Genomic DNA, 9,038 nt, shown 5'->3' with positions numbered 1-9,038 from the left:
TTGTATGTATGAGAACAAAGGACAGAAAAGTACATAACAGAGTGAGTTTGTTTCCTCTTGAGACTCAAATACTGAAAGAAAAAGAAGATCATAATAGCTTCCCTGAGTCCCCGAGAGTGTAATGATATCCTCACTTTGTTTTTAGCTGCTCTAAATCGTTTTGCTCAAGTTAAGTTGCACAACTGAAAAATGGAAGTTGGGTAGAGCGATTTGATGGTTACACTGGAATATTGATACATTCAGTAGCTTATATTTAGTGTATGGAGAAAAATTACAAAGAGAATGGAATGATAATGATTTTCAAAAATTTGGAGTTTTGGAGTTATAATAATGGAGTTGTGTGGTGATTTTCTGTGTTTTTTTTATATGAACCAATGTTGGCTTTTTATAAAGGCTTCAAGTGAGTTATGAGATAGACTTTGAGTTATCTAAAAGCTTGTGAGAAGCTGGTATGCTTGTAGTGGAAGAAAAGGTCCAAAAATTCATAGGTTTGAATCACAAAAATTAGGGCTTTTGGCATGGATGGAGACGTTCAAGTGTGATTAGGTGTTTAGATGGAGCGTTTGCAGCTTATAACTTCTGATCACGAGGCTCAAGACATGGTTTATCGGGAAAGTTGTCTTTGTGCAATTTTGGCAAAAATACTTTATCCACTTATAGTATAATCTTTGGATATGCTTGATAGCTTGTTATGCATTAGAAACACCATGAAACAATAAGCATCAACTGAGGATAAGAGGTGTATGCGACCTGAAAAGGTGGTTTATAAAGTTATGTTCTTGATTGGACATGGTTTTGGACCTCTAACTTGACCAATTATGCAATCCCACAATGGCTACTTTGCTCCTTCAAAACTTCATGCTCAAGCAACCAAAAATATTGCTCTTTATATCTATGGAAAGTTAGCATGATGCTCTACAACTTTGATGTTGAATACTTGAAGAGAATCAACTTGCATCATGGAGAAAATAGGCCATCAAAATTGAACGTTGAGACTGAAAAACACTTAGAAAATTTTCTAAGTGTTTTGGCCATTTTCACAACTTTGAGATCTCATCTTACCCTATTGCTATAAGAAAATGAGTAATGCTTTTGAATCCAAACTCTTCACCATGATGTAGTATCATATGAAATTTAGAACTGCAGTCCTTGTTTGCTCAAAATGGATGCTCGAGGAGGAAGTTATAACCTTGGAATGTTGACCACTTTGACATAATTTTTTACACTTAGAAAAATTCTAAGTGTTTTGACAATTTTCACCATTTGACATCTCATATTGCCCTATTGCTATAAGCAATTAAGGAATGCCTTTGAATCCAAACTTTTCACCATGACGTAGTATTATATGAAATCTTGAATTGTAGCCCTTGAGCATAAAAAATGGTTACTTTAATTAGTCACAAATTGGCCATAAAGTCATGCACTTGGAAAGGTTTCAATACTTAGAAGTTTTTCTAAGTATTTTCCTTCTTAAACCCTCAAATTTCTCAAACAAATTTCAAACCCTTAGAGAAAGCTTTTGGCCCCAAATTTTCCACCACCTTGTAGTATCAAATAACATCTTTGAATTCAGACCCTAAGTGTTCAAATTAAATGCTTGAGGAGAAATTTACAACCTTGGAAAGTCACCTTCATGAACATGAAATTTTTACACTTAGAAAAAAAATCTAAGTTTCTCAATTTTATCAATTTCCACAAACTTCTTGATTTTCATGACTTAACTTGATAAAAATATCCACCTTCCATATTTTTTGAAATTTGACTTGAGAAGTCCATGGTTGAATAAAAATCTCAAAAGTCAAAGTTTGACTTTTAGGCATTTTGTTGACTTTTTCCAGTTGAATTGAACAACTTCAAACTAAATGCAACCCTAGGATCATGGAGAAATCCCTAGCATCTTGAGACACCTTGAGGACTATAGAATAATGATTTTGATGATCCCTTGAACAAAACTCTAATTCCTGGTTTCATCTGATGAATGCCAAAACCATAGTCTTCAAACACAATGCTTTGATGAACAAGGAACTTAATAAATGGAGATCTTGATGTGTTTGAGAACCCTAATTCCAATCAATGATGACTTGATTTGTTGATAGTACCAAAACCCTCAGTATACACAATCTCCTGATGAAACCCTAGCACTGAGGAAATCTTGAAGGGGATGACGATCCTTGTGCTTTGATGAGTAAGATCATGATGATGATGATGATGATGAATCAATCCTTTGAGGGACAAGTCTCTCCCTTTTAATGGGGGAAACCCAAATCACAACAAATATTTGATCCCATACCTTTGAAGCCAAAGCTAATGAATGATTATGAAGTTATTAACCTAATGAATTATGCAGATGAATGTGGAGCCAAAGCCAATTAGGGTCGAAATTAAGAGGGTACATTTTGGGGTACAAGACAAACATAATAATGTTTATGGATCGTTAATAGTATTAATTATAGTAGTAATGGGAATGGAAAATCAGGAGGATTATCTTTAATGTGGGGAAATGATATTGAATTGCAAATCCTTGATTCTAATAAAAAATATGATTGATTTTTATATGTCGGTTTCTAATTCTAACAATAACAACTTTGTTTTGAGGGGTACATGCATATATGGCTATCCTAACTCTAATAAAAAAACATCTCACTTGCAGCATGATTAATAACTTAGCTCAAAGATATGACATGCCTAAGTGGATTATATTTAGAGATCTGAATCTCATTACTTGTGATAGTGAAAAAATTGGGGGAAACCCTGTTGACATCAACTTAACTAACCATATAAATAACATATTTACTGATTGTGGCTTACATGATCTTGGATTTGAAGGTAAGATGGATACATGGTGCAATAACCACCATGATGGCACATATATGGTGGCTAAGCTGGATAGGTTCATGGCTACAAAAGATTAGAAGAAGACATTTCCCTACCACACTAATACCCACCTCCCTAGAACTTCCTCTGACCACAACCCTTTAATCCCAGATTTCAAAAAAAGATCTTCCTAATCAAACTTTCAAAACTCAAAGGGATAAACCAAAGAAGTCTAAGAATATTTGTTTAGAAGATTTGGATATTGAATCCATTGTGAAGAATAGCTTGAACGTTTCTAATATTGGAGACATCAAAACTAAGCTCAATGACATTTTTGAAGATGTTTGGAGCTGGGGCAGACAGAAGTATGGCAACCTGTCTCATGAGAATAACAAAATCCTTTACCAGCTTAAGGATACCAGGACACAAATTAGAATAACGGGAACTTTAGTGTAATTAAAGATTTCAAGATTAGGTTGGATAATATCATGCACCAAGAGGAGATAAGGAAGGCGCAAAGGGCTAAAATTCATTTGCTTGTTAGGATGATAGAAACACAACGTTTTTTTCACCAAAGGGCAAACCAACGGAAAAGTCAGAATAAAATTACTATGATCAGAATGCCTAATGGAGATATTTTTAATAAGGATGAGGATATTCAAGAAACTCTTTTTCACTTCTATGAGAATAAATTTCAGACTAAAAATTCTACTATTCTCGCGGACTGCTTTAAAAATTACCATTATAGTATGAAAGAGAAAGATGACCTTGACAGACCTTTCACTAAGGATGAGGTTAATGTAGCCATCAAAAACCTTATAAGCCATGCCTCTCCAGGGCCAGATGGGATCCCGACTAGTTTCTACCATAGTTACTGGCATATTATTGGGAAAGACACTAGTTCGACCATCCTTAATATTCTTAACAATTATGAGAATCTCATAAACCTCAACCACACATTTATTAGCCTAATCTGTAAAATAAAAAACCCTCCAATCCTAATGACTTCAGACCTATAGCCCTATGTAATGTGATCATGAAAATAGTCACTAATGTTAGAACAAGATTGAAAATCTATGTTCAGAATCTAGTTTTGATGATAACAAACGTATATTTTGTGAGTAACAATTTTATTACTAATGGTTTCACTTAGTATGCAGATATTATGCTATAAGCCTTATACATGATTCATCAGAAAGAGAGTACAATGACTACATCATAAACAGGCTCAGATATGAAAGAAGAATCAAACATATAGAAGATTAAAGAAGCCAAAATTCATCAGATGTTCTGATTAAGAACATGCAAAACAAGCCCACTCAGAAGAACATACTACTACAACAGTATCACAACGAGCTAGATTTAAACAAGACAATCTTCAAAGAGTTAAATAGAAATATCAACGTTCATGTATAATAAGCACAAAATCAGAAAGTACATCAGAAGCTTCAAAGGAATTGAAAAAGAAATATCAATATACCTAAAAATCCGTTACAACAAGAAGATCACATGAACAAAAGATCAGAAGTTCTAATAGAGTAACACAGTGACATATAAAATGCAAACAACAACAGAGTCATTTGTGAACCTATGAAGAATCTACAACTCAACATACAAATTGAATAAAAATACAAAGCTTAGAATCAAATGGAAAGCCGTTAGAAACATCATCATAAGAAAAATGGTTACAACGTTTAAAAGGAGCAATTCCCAAGGGTGATTGAAGAAGCAAGCCACATGCTGCGCATTGGAAAGATAAGTTTAACCAGAGAAGCACACCATCAACTGCAATCATCATGTTAAAGATAAGGTTCTGCCAAGAACAACACTTGTCATTAAACCTTCAATCTAGACAAAGTATTCAAAGTATACTCAACAAATCTCAACGGATCTATTTCAACGGTAACACATCAAGCTATAAATAGATCAAACTTCAAACTTGAATGTGTGCAATGTAAGGTAAGCACCAAGTGTGTCGAATATGAGCACCAAGTAAGTACAGAAGACTGACACCAAATGTGTGTGAAGAATGTGTCAATGGAACACTAAAATTGCATTAAATGAATATCTAGAGTGTGTATCCATGGTTCAACTACAGAGAGAAGAAAAAGAGAAAATCTTAAGAGAAACTTTGTAGAAGAATAAGCAGAGCAGTTGAGCATGAAAACACAAAAGATGCAACAAGAAACCATGCTTCAGAAGTTCCACAAGAGGCAACACATACTCAGTATGTGATAATCCAATGTGTTGTTATACACAAACCATATACCTGAAATGAGTAAAGATGAAATCTCTGCTGTTAAGTAGAATCCTCCAATGGAGTTACAAGAAATCCACTGATATCTGATCAGGTCTAATATTGTTCATATTGGATGACTAAGGAAACTGAATAAACTGAGTTGTTGCTCAAAGAGTGTTTCATGTTTACTGATGTTAATCAATATGTCATCAGCTGTAACAAGCTTTAAGATCAGTACTAAAGAAGAAGAAGCTGAAGATCAATATGAAGAAGCAATTCACTAGAGTTACTGCTCTAAATATGCTTTCAGAAGATCATTTGAAGAAGCAACTAAAAACAGAGTTGATGCTCTGAATCTGCTTGAAGAAGAAGCTGAAGATCAAATCAGAAGCAATCAACAAAAGAGTTGTTGCTCTTAATCAGCTTAAGAAGATTTGAAGATGAAGATCAAGACAAGAAGCAACCTTACAAGAGCTGCTGCTCTTAATCTGCTTACAGAAGGAGAAGATCTCATCCAGAAGTTGAAGAAAAGAAGACTGCAAGATATTTGATTATTGTATTTAAATGTAAAACATATAGAGTTGTTGCTCGTAGTATGTAATATCTTAGAAACTTATGATAGGATGTTTAGACACCAGAAGTGACTTCTAGTCAATGTTTCATAAACAAATGTACTTAAGAATAGGAGAAATCTGCTTAGCTAAGAAGCACTCTTGTAATCTCCAGAAGATTGATGAACGTCATATCTCGCTGAGATCACTGAACGGTTCATCATCAGAAGTTAGTCACAAGCAGTTGGCTTGTGCGGGGTGAGTCACAACAGGATGGTTGTGCAGGAGTTAGACATAGCAGTTGGCTGTGCGGGAGTCAATAGATGTTATATCTGGATCAGATCACTGAACAGTCCATTGCAGTTAGTCACAACAGCTGGCTGTGCAGGTTGTTAGTCACGACGGAGGATCGTACAGATGTAATCAAGTTTGGTTATAGTGGATTAAGACCTCTGTTGAGAGGAAAATCACATGAAGAAGGTGGATTGGAGGTAGCCTTATTCATGAGGTGAACCAGGATAAAAACAAACGTGTTCTTTACTTTTTGTAAAATTCATTTAACTTCGTTCAAGTCGTGTAAACATATTCAGAACTGTACTTAGCAAGTCAGAAGCTCTGATAATACATAAGAAGTTTAAATGAACATCTCATTGGTTATGCAACTCCATTCCAAGCATGGTTCCGCAACACAAAAGCATATCTAGAAGAAGAGATACAAAGAAGAAGGAAAAGAATTTAAATAAAGGGAATTTTAAACTGATAAAGAACACAATTCAATCCCCCCTTTCTTGTGTTTTTCTCCACCTTCAACTAAAACCCTTGCTAATAGAATAAAACCTATTATCCCCCGTATTATCAAGGAGACCCTCTTATTACCAACACCCAAACAAAGAAAGATTTTAATGGGATTAAAATAGCTAGAAATGCTCCTTATATCACTCACCTTTTCTTTGCAGATGGTAGTTTAATCTCTTGCAAAGAAGAGGAAAAAGAACATATATGCTCCTCAATATTATTTACACTTATCAAGACAGCTTGAGACAAAAAATTAACACACACAAGTCGGATATTATGTTCAGCAACAACACTAACTAGTGCAAATAGGAAATCTTTTAGAAGATTATTGGCTTTCCTAGAATGGGGAAAATCAATACCTATTTGGGTCTACCTACTCACATTGGAACCTCTAGAAATCTCAGCTTCAATTTCATTCTTGATAGAGTCAGGGATAAACTAAACTCTTGGAAAGATAACAAAAAGTCCTATGCTGGTAGGGCTATATTGATCAAAGCGATCCTACAAGCTATTCCCACTTATATAATGAGCTCATTTTTGCTGCCTAAAGGATTGTGAAAAAATATGGAAAGTACTATTGCTAATTAGCGGTGGGGAGAAAAGAAAATTCACTTGATCAATTGGAACAGAGTTTACACCCCCAAAAAGAAAGGGGGCCTTGGTTTAAGAACCTTTCATGAATTCAATAAAGCTCTGCTAGCTAAATAGGTTTGGAGGATGCATATTGAATCTCGGGCTCTTGTGTCTAGGGAGTTAAAAGCCAAATATTATCCTAAAGTGGATGTTTTTAAAGCCACAATTGGATTTCGAATCATTTGGGTTTAAAATCCTAACACAAAAACCTTTGGGAACAAAAGTTTTTGGAGTTGGAGACCTAATTGATAAGGAAAAAGGTTATTGGAAGACTGACCTCATCAATAATACCTTTAATCAACATGATATTAAATCTATACGGAACATTTCCCTGTATAACTTGGAGGAGGAGGACTCGACTGGGTGGATGGCCAAGATGGATGTCCATTATGATGTGAGAGGAAGTTAAAAATATTTTAGAGAGAGAAAGAGTGTGATGAGTGAGATAGAATGCTCACGCTTCTGGATGTGAAATTGTGAAGGGAATAGCATCTACTGATACAAAGAAGGAAATTTCCATGAGACTAAATTATAAGCCAATTAATTGACACCTTGCTCCAATCGATTAGAAGCCCAAAAAATTAACGACTATGAAGATTTAAAAGGAAAGAAAAGATACAGAGGCTTTACCCTTCATTAAGACGTTATCACAGACATTTAAGGACAATTTTTCACTAACTCAATTGATTTGGTATGATTGTCAATGGATTGGTCAATACAAAATTTTGTCCAAAACTATTATGACAGTTTCCAATTCAATAGGCACGACTCCAAAACATTTTTAGGGATCTATTCTTAAGAAGTAGAGGCTCAAAACTTTTTTTAGTGTGTGTGTATGTGTGATTTAGCCATATATATATTTACGAAAAAGCCCTTTTTTTTACAAAACACGGTTCACTCAGACGCAATAGGGAGAACTTTCACACTTTGAAGCTTCAAGACTTGTTAAGTAAAACAATAATATAGAAAATTTATTGAATCTTATTAGAGACTAGGCTTGAGATTTATTCATGTTAAGTACCATCATTAGAGGATGTTTGCAGTGATCATCAAACCCTAACTTGTCTGCTTGTATCTTTTAACACTTGTGATATTTGAATCCTCATAGCTTATAAAGGTTGTTATGCAAGTTGTCATACAAGTTCGTTATCAAAAACTCCTTTTATTTGTCATCATTAAAAGCATAATATCACGCTTTGATGAATTCTTCCAGTATCCTACAAAACATGGTTCGACAAATATTTCAACTCAAACTTCCAAGAAGTTCCATGGCCGTAAGGATCAATAAGTCCATTTAAATATTACCTTGATCAAAGACCATTAATACCACTAAGCATCATCATGATCAACAACCATCAGGACCATATTTATTTGATATACTCAGAGTATACTTATGCTTTGTAAAACTTCTTTAAATTTGTAAATAGCCTATTTAAAGCTGCAAAGCCTTCATGCAAAACAAAATTAATTTTTCACCTTTGGTACCCAAATATTTTTGGTTCCTAGTGCATTAGTGACTTTAAAAGTTCTACAGCTACCCCCTTTAGACCATCTTATTCATTTAATTTTGCATAACAATAATGTTCCATATGACCAAGCTTATTGTAGAAATTGTATTTGAAAACATGACAATTATATTTCTCCTTAGCATGTCAGATATTACTAAATGATTTATTAGGTTTATAACATAAGGCATTTTTATTGTACGAAGCTCTTTGACTAAATAGGATTAAAATTAATTTCTTTTTATCCTTAATAAATTTTCCTAGGGTTTCATGCAAACAAGTAACATCGTTTCTTAATGATTCACATTTTTCTGATTGACTTCTAATGTTGTTATTTCTTCCCCAAGAATTTTACTTTTGTTTTCAAGAAATTCAAAAGCAACATTGTTGTCTTTTGAAAACATAGAAACAGATAACAAATCGTGTGTAAAGCAAGGTACAAGGAGAATATTATTAAGAGAAAGTGTATAAGATGGACATGAGTTGGAATAAACATAAGAG

Source organism: Vicia villosa, linkage group LG1 (genome assembly GCF_029867415.1).
Source record: "Vicia villosa cultivar HV-30 ecotype Madison, WI linkage group LG1, Vvil1.0, whole genome shotgun sequence".
Classification (NCBI taxonomy): Eukaryota; Viridiplantae; Streptophyta; class Magnoliopsida; order Fabales; family Fabaceae; genus Vicia; species Vicia villosa.
This window is presented reverse-complemented; position numbering follows the sequence as displayed.